The sequence below is a fragment of the Eptesicus fuscus genome, chromosome 16 (assembly GCF_027574615.1).
Source record: "Eptesicus fuscus isolate TK198812 chromosome 16, DD_ASM_mEF_20220401, whole genome shotgun sequence".
Taxonomy (NCBI): Eukaryota; Metazoa; Chordata; class Mammalia; order Chiroptera; family Vespertilionidae; genus Eptesicus; species Eptesicus fuscus.
This window is the reverse complement of record NC_072488.1, coordinates 37,341,106-37,354,331: the sequence shown is the minus strand read 5'-3', so window position 1 is coordinate 37,354,331 and position 13,226 is coordinate 37,341,106. Positions and strand designations below refer to the sequence as shown.

At 40.2% G+C, this 13,226-nt stretch overlaps 1 protein-coding gene across 2 annotated transcripts in view; it reads left to right on the top strand.

The window, feature by feature from the left end:
- The first annotated feature begins 743 nt into the window (after positions 1 to 743).
- PELI1 (pellino E3 ubiquitin protein ligase 1) overlaps positions 744 to 13,226 on the top strand; it is a 60,826-nt gene continuing 48,343 nt past the window's right edge. The window contains exon 1 of one of the 2 annotated variants that reach the window (XM_008147550.3): positions 744 to 805. The gene's annotated coding sequence lies outside the window, so the exon portion shown is untranslated. Of the gene's footprint in view, positions 806 to 11,356; positions 11,424 to 13,226 lie in introns of those variants that run through there. The other variant, XM_054727925.1, reaches the window with a different exon arrangement.

Genomic DNA, 13,226 nt, shown 5'->3' with positions numbered 1-13,226 from the left:
TATTTTGTGATTTAGGATTTGTGGCATAAAATTAAGCAGCAGGGAAGACCGAAATATGGGGAGGAAATCAGATTTCACTGGGCACTTGTGAGTTGTGAGGCTAGGAGTTGGGGGTGGAGCGATGTAGGGAAGACTAAGGGCGGGATCTCTAACAGCACCATAATACAAGAAGGGCCTTGTTCAGTGAGCAGCAGCACTAAACACGTTCTCTTCCTTACTGTGTCGGTGACCATAGTAACAGTGGGGGCCGACACCCCGCCCCCCAGGCTCCCGCCCCCAACCCCCACCCCAGCATGCGCAGTGCCCAGCGAGCAGAAAGCATCCTCAACAATGTAGCCCTTCTTGCTTCTGTGGGAGAACTACAACTCCCAAGAGACCACTCGGCGCCACGGCACCGCCTCCCGCCGCGGCCCAGCCCCGGCCCCTCCCCCAGGCCCCGCCCATCCCCTAGTCCCTCCCCTCACTCCGAGAGTGTGTCAGTGACCCAGAGGCAGTGTGAGGCGGAGGGACCGTCGGGGGGCGCCGCCGCCGCCTCCACCAGCAGCACCCGTCGTGCCGCGCGCTCGGATTTGCGTCGAGCCCTCCGAGAGCGCACCACAAAGCGGCCCGGCGCCAGTCCCTGCGCCCGCGGCACCTCGGCGCTCGGCTCGGCGGCCAACTTCCCGTCGCCCGGCTTGGCTGGCTGGCGAGGAAGGCGGCGGCGAAACGCCGCGCTGTCTGCTCGCGCTCCCAGCGCACGCACCCTTCACCCCCTCGCTCCGGGTCTCGGAGCCGCGCCGGGATTGCGGCCGCCACCAACTGTCCGGTGAGTGGGCTCGGCGCGCCGCGGCAGGGCCGGTGAGGGATGCGGGCGAGGCGGGCGCGCAACTTCCTCGGTGGATCCTTCGGGCGGCGGGCCAGCTCCCTCTCCCTCCTGCGCGGCCCCGCGCCGGCGCCGGCGGCGGCGGGGAGCGGAGTTTGCGGCGCCTGCATCCCGCGCCCTCGCCGGAGGAGGGAGAGCCTTTGTCAGGAGCTGGCCCGGCGCGCCCTCCCCCTCCGCCTGGGAGCGGGGCGCGCGGTGGCCAAGTCCGCGCCCCGCGCCGGCCGCGTGCTGCGGGAGGGGAGCTCCGCGGGGGCTGGGAGGAAAAAGAGAAATGAAAGGGAAACAAAGGGGGGCGGCGGGCTTTTCTTTTGTTCGGGCGAACCTCCTAACTTCTTCTCGCCTTCCTTACGTAACGCAGACTTCCAAGTTAGTCATTCTTTTTATTGTTATGATTATTGTCATCATCTCTGCGTGTCTCTCGCATTTCTTTTCATCTCTGGACCTCGGAGCATTTTGAAACGCTAATTAATGACACTCCGGGGCCCCTACGAAACAAGTTAATACCAAGCCCGTTTCTGTAAGCGGGTAAACTGAGGCCCGGAAGAACACCCTTAATGGATGGATACGCTGGGTCTTCCCCCGCGCCTGGTGGCTGAGGACCTGAAAGCATTTATGAGTTGGGACTCGTCCTCCGATGCCCCGTGGAAAAGTTAAACATGCTCATTCTACTTACAGGTTAGCTGAAGTCTTAAAAGAAGTCTGGGTAATTGTTAGGTAGTTCAAACAATAACTCTTCCTACATGGTGTTTGAACCTTAGAACCTCAAAGGACTCTTTAAAAAGGCCCAGAGTGGGGGAAATACAGTAAATCATAAACTTCATTTCACCGTCTACTTTTGTTTTTGTGCAGGCAAGCCTCTTAAAGGCAAGAGAGCAATGATAAAGGGAATGGGAGGGCAGAGGTTTTTTAAATGCAGGTTTGACAAAACTGAATCACGACACCCAAGGAAATGTGTCTTGGTTTTAACATCCCCAGCAACCATCAAACAGTGTATCAACGAATTATCAAATGAGGGTTTTACCCATTGGTGCAGGTTGTGCTAAGGACTGAAGCTTTAAGTGCGTGAAAAGGGTTATCTATCTATTTTGGTGGAAAGGCTGTGTACTTACTCTACAAAACGTTACTTTGTTAGCAGCTGATCTTTTGTTTCAGAGCTGGCTTTGTCTGTTTCTCCATTGAATGTGTATTTTATGATTGAGGAGAAACATAATTATCTTTAAGAATTATTAATTTGCATAGTGATGTGAATTTAAAAAAATTTAAATTGTGGAAGAGATTCCGTTTCTACCGTTTTGTATTAGTTTGTGATTTTTTTTATAACTAAAAGAGAAAATATTTTCTCAGAGTGATCAGATTTACATCTCTCAAAACCTTGTCCTTATTGTGCAAATACAACATATGAATTCCTTACGTTTTTTATACATACCAACAGCCTCTTCTGGAGGAAAAGACTAAACTCTGAGGACAAGTTATGTGTTTTTGGTAGTTGAGCCAAACTAGAAGGTACCAAAAATTTAAATCAAGCATCTTTTCTACTAGTTTATTTCCTGAGGTGAATGATGATCAGGACTGTAGTAATGGTGTGTGCTTTGACTTATCCTGAATTACCTAGTTGCCCCCAGATTTTAGATTCTGATGTTTCCATCAGAAAAGGAAAGTGAGACATTTGTTATTTTTGTAGTTTTCCCCAACCACCTAACCAATTCCCTTTCTGTAGGATGTTAAAAGAGAACTTGAGTTTAAAACAAACGATTGGAAAATAGAACAGTTAAATGTATGGAAAGTTGCATGTAGTGAAGTGGTTATAATGTCATCTAATAAATATATAACTTTTAAAGTGAAAACTCTCACCTAGGTTTTTATTACTGTTATAGAAGTGCTGTAATGTAATAATAGTATTTGAGTTGGGAAAAAAGTGAGCTGGAACTTGTGTCTTAGTGGCAGATATTGGGGGGGGGGGATGAAATCTTTGCTCTCCTTAAAATTGTCATTTCAGTGATCTTACAGTTGGTTATGTTGCACTTTTTCGGTAGCATTTATAAACCAAATTTACCCAGAGGCATTGAACTTTAAGGAAGCTACTAACATAATACCTTTGCTCAATTACTAGAGTCCATGTGCAGAAATTAGTGTTGACCGGTGAAGGCTGACTTTGAAGGTTTACTGATTTCTTTGGGACCCCTTAAAAGAAATGACTGAAAAGTACAGGGCAGGGACCTGAGTCTCTAGTAGTGCTGAATGGTAAAGGAAAAAGAAGTCCGAGTATGTTTCCATTTGACTTTGTTTCAGCTTCCTTTCAGGTTTTCAAAATGTCACTTGTACATTAAAGGTTCTGTCGTTTCAGAATATACCTTGTCCAGTAGGTTATATGATAAGGACTAGAGTAATCCTACTCTGTGAATGACTATTTTCAGATAGAAAATAGCTGATAAAGATTTTAAGCCAAAAGACTTAGAATTGAAAACTATCTTTCTAACCTTCATATATATACATATATATATATATATATATATCTTACATGGCGCATAAGTATGAACCTAATCTAGTATTTTTTAAATCAGAAATGCTCATGTGGATTATCAAACATTTTAACTATATATTAAAATTTCATTATGACAAGTATATGGCAGCACTGAGATGGTTCTAGGAGTTTCTTTGGAAAAAATCATGTTATTCCAAAAGTTACATTAATGTCTTTTAATTGAGGAGAATGAAACAAATTTAAGAGCGAGCCAGTGGAAAGAAAGGAGAAAATCAACAAATGAAGGAAACCTGATGAAGATGTTTTAAAAGAGTACAATATTAAAGAGTCCTGGCAACATCATATAAAATTCTAGCTAAAGTCTATAAACAGTAAATTCCACCCAGCACTTTCTGTTTATAGATTTCTAGCCATCTTTTTCAGATTTGCTCTAAATAGATCACACAGGAAAAGATAATAAAAGTCATTCTTTCCAGGGATTTGGGGTTGTTGGAGATTTTTTTTACACATGTGGTGTAGTGGCCATTTACTGTTGTTTTTCTTTAAGCTTGACCTTTGCCAGATAAAAATTTCCCCAGATTAATGCGTGGGAACCTCAAAACAAAAAAAATTGGTCACGGAAAGAACTAGATATAATTTCAGGTTATATCATTAGCTTTTTTAATGTTATCTTGAAAGACCACTCCTAATAATTTTTCTCTCCAAAGGTTAAAAATAATTGCCTAACATATTACACGCAGTAAGTTCTTCATAGCTTTTGTTGTTGCTGAGTGAATTTGCAAGTAATTAAGAGAAAGCGCAAGATTTCTTGAGTGAATGTCAGAAAACTTCTGCTCACACCCCCCCTCCCCCTTTTAAATAGAAATAAGTAATGGAAACAGGAACATCTGATTGGAGCCTTTAAATTAACATGGCTTCCTTCAGAAATGAACTTAGAGGAAAAGAACTTCATCAAGTAATTGAAGAGAAATGAATTATAAATGAGTCTAAGAAGACCTGCTTATTATTTCAGAATATTGTACAAGATCTTTTAGTTTTTCGAGTTTTTTTCCCCCACAAGAAACTCTTTCAGAAAAATAGGGTTCTGCATAGTAGTTCTTGTATCATCCCTGTAATACTTTTATACACCTTAAAATACCATTCACAGGAAAATAGATTATGTTTCTGGTGCCTATAAGTGGGACAATCCTGACATTTATCATCCCCCAGTTAATTGGAATTATCTTGACCATTTATCTTGACCCAGTTATCTTGACCATTCATATTGAGTGTGTTTTTAAGTTTTTAATTCAATACACATGTAATTTATTTCCTCTTCAAAAAAATGTATTGCTGGTTTTTATTTTATAATGAATCTCTAGGGATGTTACTAATTCTGCAAATATGTGGTACCCCCACTTTTCCACCATCTTCTACAGTTTCTTTTCTTTTGGCTACAGTTTGCTTTTTTTTTCTAATCTAAATTGTAAAATAAGCTAAGAAATGTTTAAACATACTTGACAAGGATGACAGTCAATAATTTATTATTCTAAACTTCAGCCCAATTTAAACATAAAGGTATGTATTGAATCTGGAGAAAGAAGCACACTTATTTTGAAGAAGACTAAAGCAGGGCTAGCAAATAGATTTCACCTTGGTACCAAATCTGATTGCTTGGTGGTGGCTGCCTGGAGTGTTAATGTTCGGTAAACTGGGAATCCTAAGTCAGACTCAGCGGGAAAAGAGAAGATTTTGCTATTGGATGGGCAGTAGACTTTTGGCATTAATGCCACACACTCATTTGGTAAGTATTTATTGGATATCTTTTATGTGTCAGGCACTGGTCTAGATGCTGATATCACACAGACTAAAATCCCTGCCTCGTGGTGTTTATATTCTAATAAGACATACAATAAATATAAGTAAAATATTTAATTTTTAAGGGCAAATGACCTGGATTTTTCAAGAAATAAATAGCAAGAAATAAGAGAGGGAGAGGAAACTATAAGATTGAAAGAGACTTAAAAGGCGTATCCACCAAATGCAATAGGGACCTTAGTAAGATTCTGTTTTTAGCAAACTAAGTTGGGGAATTAGGACATTGACTGGATATTTGATGACGGAATTATGAAGTTTTTAAGGTTTGACAATGTATTATGGTTTTTAAACAGAGTCCTTACCTTCCAGAGATATAATGTACTTATGAATTAAACTATGATGGCAATATTTTTGCTTTAAAATAATTTCAAGGGGAAAGTATCAGAAACAAGATTGGCCATATTATTGAAAATTGTTGAAGGTAGATAGGTATATGAGATTTCTTATGTTCTCTCTACTTTTGTGTATGTTTGAAAATTTCCATAATGAACAGTTTTACACACATACACATACACGAAAATAAAATAGAGAAGGGGAAGAGAGGATATGTATATGGAATGGGAAGAGGATGCAGAACAGACCTCATTGAGAAGGTGATTGATATTTGAGTAAAAACCTGCAGAAGGTGAGGGAGTAAGCCTTGCAGGTAATCTTGGGAAACACATTCCATGCAGAGGGAAAAGCAAGTACAATGGCCCTGAGACAGGAGCTTGACTAGAATGCAAGAAACTACAAGAAGAGCAGTGTGGCTGGGTTAGAGTGAGAGAGTGTAGCGGGAGATTGAAGTCAGAAAGATAAAGGGGTGGTAGAGGAGAACAGATTGTGTAGGGCCTGGTTATCCATCCTTGCTTTGAAGTAAGGATATTTAATTTATACATCTATTTAAAGTAAGTCTACTTTAGTCACCCTTGAAACTATACCTTATTTGAACAATACTAGATTATTCAAAATATTTTCGAACTTTTTTAAATTGATTTCTAAACCAGTTTAAATGCCACACATGAAAATAGCTCATTACTCTATATACTTTATATTTGCTTCTTGTGTTTAAGGAAAGGGGGGGGGGAGAGGATTAACCACATGATATCTCATTTTATTTATCAGATATGACTCAGAAAGGATTTTGACAGAAAGAAAATAGGAAACAACTTCAAGCTATTGCTGAAAATCAGATCCACTGTGAGAAGACAGTGTTTCTAAAAATCAGATCTACCTATAGACTGAAAAGGAGTTTTAATAATGTTTGGGACAATTGTAGCATCATTTGGAATAAGTATATAACTTATTGACTGATATGGAAGAGATGACACTTATTTGGATACTTAATTTAAGTTCTGTCAGATAACATTAAAACATGTACACTTACACACGAGAAGACCAGGCACATTTCTTATTACTTAAGTACTCAAAACAGTTATACAGATAAGTTTCATTTGTGTCATGCATTCAAGACTGAAAAGGTGGCATTTATAATGTAATGAAACTGTATAACTTCCTTGTTGCTATCATACCCCTGGGGAACTGAAAGACTTGCACACCTTTAGCAAAATGAATTCTGGCTCTCAAATCTTGTATTTATGCTTCAGTTCTCAAGTTAGTAGTTGTTTAAAAAACATGCTGATTTCCCATAAAGAACTATTTTAAAATCTTTATTATTGAAATAATAGGAAAACTGGGTCTCTTGCTCCAAATGTTTGAAAGTGCCCCCCTCCCCTAAAAAATCATAAACATGGATTTTTAAAAGCTCATGGGACAGTGTACATGTAGAGATTACTCATTTTGAATTATTTTTATAGGAATTATTATTTTTTAATCCTCACCCAAGGATATGTTTTTATTGATTTTAGAAAGAGAGGAAGGGAGAGAAAGAGAAATATCGACATGAGAGAGAAATATTGATGGATTGCCTCTCAGACATGTCCCTACCTGGGATCAAACCCACAATCTTTTGGCGTACAGGATGATGCTCCAACCAACTGAGCCACTTAGCCACGGCAGGGATTATTTCTTATAAGAATAAATTTTCTAATCTAAGAAACTAAACTTATTTGAATGATTTTTACTCTACTGATAACACTGAATAAGGAAAACCATTTTTTAGTTAATTATGCATAATGAGAGGGCAGTGTTTTCTTTTGTATTTTTAACCAATAATATGTAGAATTTAAAGAAATTAAGTAAATTTTATTGTATAAGACATTGCATAAAGTGACCACTGAGAGCATAGGTGTATATATCTATCTAAAGACTACTTTAACAAAGCTTCCTACTTGAAACATTTTTTCAGAAAATTGTTAGGTATCTAGTTCTTTAATTTACTCAGAGTTGTTATCCCTTTGGTGTACATATATGTATATGCCTATGTGTGTATGTAGATAGATATTTAGACCCTTTCTCCATATATTCCACGTATTATCAGGATTGAGCTGTTAGGCTGGATTATTTAATGTGCTTTAAACGCTAACCTATTAGCATAGAACACAAAGCCCATGTTTAATTCCTGGGCTTTTCTTTAACTCTGGAAAGTCTTTATCAGACTATCTTTGATTAATCTGGAAAATTAAAATGGCAGCAGTTCTTCACCAAGGACTTTGAAATTTTATGATGGTGACCATACTGATGTGTGGCTCATTTTAGAAATAGCCTTTAGTCTGTTGATTTGGTGGTAGGATTATGAATCTGGTTTTCATTTCCAATTTTGTGGAATAAATAACTTAGGATGGGGGATGAAGAGATAGGAGGGGAGCAAGACACTTGTAGTACACATTCCTGCCTCTCACACTTCTGTCTCAGGTTCATCTCTTCATCACTGCCACTAGCTCTGTTCATCTTCCCTTGCCAGCTTAGCAGTGCCCATTGCTCTTCCACGGTACTTTCTACATTTGCCTGCCATTTTATTAACTTATAAACTAGGCTTGGGATGAATTAAGGCCCTTAAACAGTAGTTTGTAAAGGGCACTTTTCCTAATTGTGTCTTAACTGTGTAGCTCAGGGGTCCTCAAACTTTTTAATCAGGGGGCCAGTTCACTGTCCCTCAGACCGTTGGAGTGCCAGACTATAGTTTAAAAAAAACACAAAACTATGAACAAATTCCTATGCACAATGCACATATCTTATTTTGAAGTAAAAAAACAAAACAGCAAAAACACCCGGCGTGCCGGATAAATGTCCTTGGCGGGCCCCCTGTGGCCCGCGGGCCGTAGTTTGAGGACGCCTGGTGTAGCTTCTTTTTATCTTTTCTTGCCCTTATTATTGGTGTGTGCTCTAGGTGAAGAGATGGTGTATTCCATCCAGTCAGACACCAATAACTGTGTGACATATAGGATGCAATACTTTTTGAACTGAATAATGTCAAAAACAGTAATAAACTCATTGATTTGAAATTCTCATGACTTAATCCTGCATCTACCCAGAACCTATACCTAAACCAGCAAAATTTGGTAGTGGAATTAACACCATGGTGGAATTTCCAAAGCTATTTTCACCTCTTGGTGTACTAGTGTGTTGTTTTTTTCCAAAAATGTGAAATAGGGTCTTCATCATCACTGTAATATTAGCTTAATTGTAAATGGTCTTGTAGATAAACTGTGCCTGGACTTCTGTTGAGCTTCTTTTTGACAGTCAAGAGGAAAGGACAGAAAGATTAGTAATGTGGTGAAGAAGTTTATAACTTCTCCTTCCTTCCATGGAATAAATTACAAGTTGATTGGCCCTGATTTTTTTGCTAGTTGGTAGATGCTCATTGTAATGTACCAAAAGGACCAAAAAGTAGTTAAGTTACAAAATTACAAAAATCGAAATTACAAAACGAATTAAATTGATCATTCATGAGCAGTTCTGTTAAATGTATGTCTGTTTAAAAATACTGACTGCTTCTAATTAGAAACCACAGTCCTATAGACAGGCTTTATGTAATTGAGAGCTTTTTAAATTTACGTAATACTTTGCTGTAATTTTCATTTAAAATGGGATGATTCAGTCTCTAAACTAGTCCTATCATTTCACCAAAGGAGCAATGAATTGTAAGGTCTGTGACTTCAGTGATACCAGACTTTTTTTTTTTTTCAATCCATCTTTCACACTCATTCAACAAAAAGAAAACCACTGTTTGCTAAAGCTTCTTTGTTGTGTCTCTTTTAGAAATGGCATGCCAATTTATTTGCATATAGTTCGGCTCTTATATACCAGTCTTTTAAGGTTTTAGCCATAATTTGCCTCCTGAAGCTGTCTTTCACATGGCTTCCAGAAAGGATTTGCTAGGTTTCAGAACTGAGTAGGCTGTTAATGATTCAATATGCCCCCTCATTCTCCTCCCACTTCTTAAATTGAGAGCTCCTTCATAGCGTTTAGGTGCCCTGAGTCATCATGGCTAAAAGCTCAAGAAAAATGGTCACATGGAAAAACTCACCATGAAGTAAAATTGTCAGAAAACAATTTGAATCAGTGATTATTGATCACAAAGATACAACCTATAGGTTTGGGCTTTATTTAAAAATTTAAAGTACTTAAAAGTACATGTAAGTCTTTATTATAGGACTTGTGAATTCTGAGGACTTGTTTACCTCCCAGTTAAATTTTAATTGGGTTGACTTTTATTATCTATTACATGAAAATGTTCTTTTAATTGATTTTATAGAGAGGAAGGGAGAGAGAGAAAACATCTACGTTTGAGAGAAACATCCGTGGCTTGCCTCCCTCATGCACCCCCACCAGGGATTGAACCCACAACCTGGATATGTGCTCTGACCTGGAATAGAACCTGCCACCTTTTGTGTACAGGATGATGCTCCAACCAGCTGAGCCACACCAGCCAGGGCAAGGATTTTATTTTTTGATAGAACAAATATATCAGAGATGAGAAGCAGGGTGATTGAGGATAAAAACCACCATACCAGAAATCAGGAGACCTAGAATTCTGGTCCTTACCTTTACAAAGTTAGCAACTTTATGATAGCCCTTTTTAGAACCAACTCATGGCAGATATAGCTAATAACTGACCCCAAACCAGCTTCAGACTCTTTTTTATACAGCCTGGTCAACGGATATATGGTTGGCATTCTAGAAAAAATTTACCTGTCATCTCAGCCTTATAAGGTCTCTTCCAGCTCCATGATTCCATCCTATCTAATAATAGAATAATATGCAAATTAACCATCACTCCACGACAAAAATGGCGGCCCCCATAGCCACAAGATGGCGGCGCCCAGTCAGCTCAGCTCCAATGCTGGAGTGTCCAGCCTGTCAGCAAGAGCAGCAAAGCTGGATCTGCCTCCGGAGGGATTTTTGACCCGCCCCCAGACACGGCAGTCAGAGCCCGGACAGCAGGCATGGAGGCTTCGGCGGCAGCGGGGAAGCCCCAGGCCCTGCAAAAAGAGCCGGGCCGGGACAGCAGGGCATGGCAGCTTCCATGGTAGTGGAGAAGCCCCAGGCCCTGCAAACAGAGCCGGGCCGGGACAGCAGGGCATGGCGGCTTCCGTGGCAACGGGGTAGCCCCAGGCCCTGCAAACAGAGCCTGGACAGCAGGGCATGGGGGCTTCCTTAGTGTGTCGGTGTCCTCAAAGCCCCCAGGCCTGGCAGATAGAGCACACTGCAGGGCATTGGGGCTTCCTTCGCATGGTGCATGGGGAGGCAGGCAGAGAGCGGAGAGCAGGGCATGGGGGCTTCATCTCCATGGCTGCAGTGAAACCTCCAGGCCTGCAGAGAGCAGAGAACCCGGGGAGTGGGCCTAAGCCATCAATAGGACATCCCCTGAGAGCTCCTGGATTGTAGAGGGTGCAGGTTGGGCTGAGGGACCCCTGTGCACGCATTTCGTGCACCGGGCCTCTAGTCTTTAAATAATTTGCCTATAGAAAGTGTCTTTCTTGTTTCTTTGTCTTTACTGTCTCTTCACATTGATCAGTCAGGGTTCAACATTACTGTGTGAGTTGAAGAATTCTTTGTAGTCAGGGATAGCATGTTTGCATTTCATGTAATACTATAGACTGACATTTGTGTCCTCCCAAAATTCATGTTGAAACCTAATCCCCAATGTGACGGTATTTGGAGGTATAGAGCCTTTGGGATGTGATTAGGTCATGAGGGCATAGCCTTCATGAGTGAGATTAGTGAGTTTATAAAAAACCCCAGAGAGATTCTTTGATTCTTTTGTCATTTAGGACACAGGTCTTCACCTGACAGGAGTTTGCCAGTGCCTTGATCTTGGACTTCCCAGTCTCCAGAACTGTGAGAAAGAATTCCCTATTATTTATAAGCCATCCAATCTATAGCATTCTGTTAGAGCAGCCTGAATAGACTAAGACATATTGTGATAAAAACAAATGAAAGGAGAAAATTCATGAGGTTCTTTAAAATTCCAAATGGAGTGGAAACAAATCAAAATGGTCAGGAAATTTTTCATTTAAACTTATTTCAACTCCTAAATGTTTCTATGGCAAAAACCCTTAGATTAGGGAAGTTCAGTGATGTTGTGTCTGTTTGGAGGGCACATAATGAAGCAGAACGAATACTAGACTGAGAGACAAGATGTCCGAGTTCTGTTTTGAACTTGGTTAGTGTCTTCATTTATGAAATGGCATAAGATCTGTGCTTCTCAAACAATGTATTATGTGACTTACCTGAGGGTCATATTAAGATATATATTCTTTTTTAAAAAAAAACAACAACACATCCTCCAGTATAAACTAATCTTTATTTTTTGTTAATCCTCACCCAAGGATATTTTTCCATTGCTTATATTTTTTTATTATTGATGGTATTATAGATATCTCTCATATTCCCCCTCCTCCAAGCACCTAAGATACATATTATTTTTAAAACTTTAAAGTATATTTTTATTTATTTCAGAGAGGAAAAAGAGAGATAGAAACATCAATGATGCGAGAGAATCATTGATCGGCTGCCTCCTGCACACCCCCTACTGGGGATCAAGCCCACAACCCAGGCATGTGCCCTAATCAGGAATTGAACCATGAGTTCCTGGTCAGTAGGTCCACACTCAACCACTGAGTCATACTGGCTGGGCAAGATGAATATTCTGATTCAGTAAATCTGTGTGAGCCACAAGATTCTACATTTTTAACAATCTCCTAGATATGCTACTACACATTATGGTACGAGGCTCCTTCTGGCTTAGAAGGTCTTTAAATCATCACTCCACTTCTTTCTCTCTTAACTCCTTTACATCAAGTTTTATTAAACTTGTTCTTTTTGTTGCCTCCTGTCTTAGACTCATTCCGTATCCTCTCAGTCTGATAGCTCCTTTAGTTTTGTTTTTCCCTTTTCAGAACCGACTTCATGGGTCATTCAAGTTAGAGGTAAGGTAGTATAATAGAAAGAGGTTTTAGTTTGAAGAAGACTAAACTGATTAGTGGCTCTGTTCCCTTGACCACTTGACTCAGTTTACTTAACTTCTCAAAGCTTTTGTAGAGTTCTTGAAAGGAAAAAGAAATAATATATGAAACCCTCAGTGTCAAGTGTAAAGTAGGTGTTCAAACACTGGAAATTATTTTTAATTATTATTTTATTTTTTATTCCTTTTAAAAATATATTTTTTATTGATTTCAGAGAGGAAGGGAGAGAGAGAGAGAGAGAGAGAGAGAGAGAGAGAGAGAGAGAGAGAGAGAGAGAGAAACATCAATGATGAGAATCATTGATCAGCTGCCTCCTGCACACCCTCCACTGGGGATCTAACCCGCAACCCAGGCACATGCCCTTGACCAGAATTGAACCTGGGACCCTTCAGTCCACAGGTCGATGCTCTATCCAGTGAGGCAAACCAGCCAGGGCTTTTATTTTTATTCTTAACCTTTTGCACTCGGATGTCGAGTGTGACTTGACACGGTTAGCATTAGAATAAAGGAATCGAGAAAAAAGCAAGCGAGTGCAAAGGGTTAATGGCATCCTGATTTGGTTTGGTGGAGGAGAAAAACAGAGAGGGAAAGATTTGTCCTCAGCCTAGGACCTCCTTAAATGTGTTTCACATTTAAAATTCCAACTGCCTGCTAGACATATTAACTAAAATTCTTC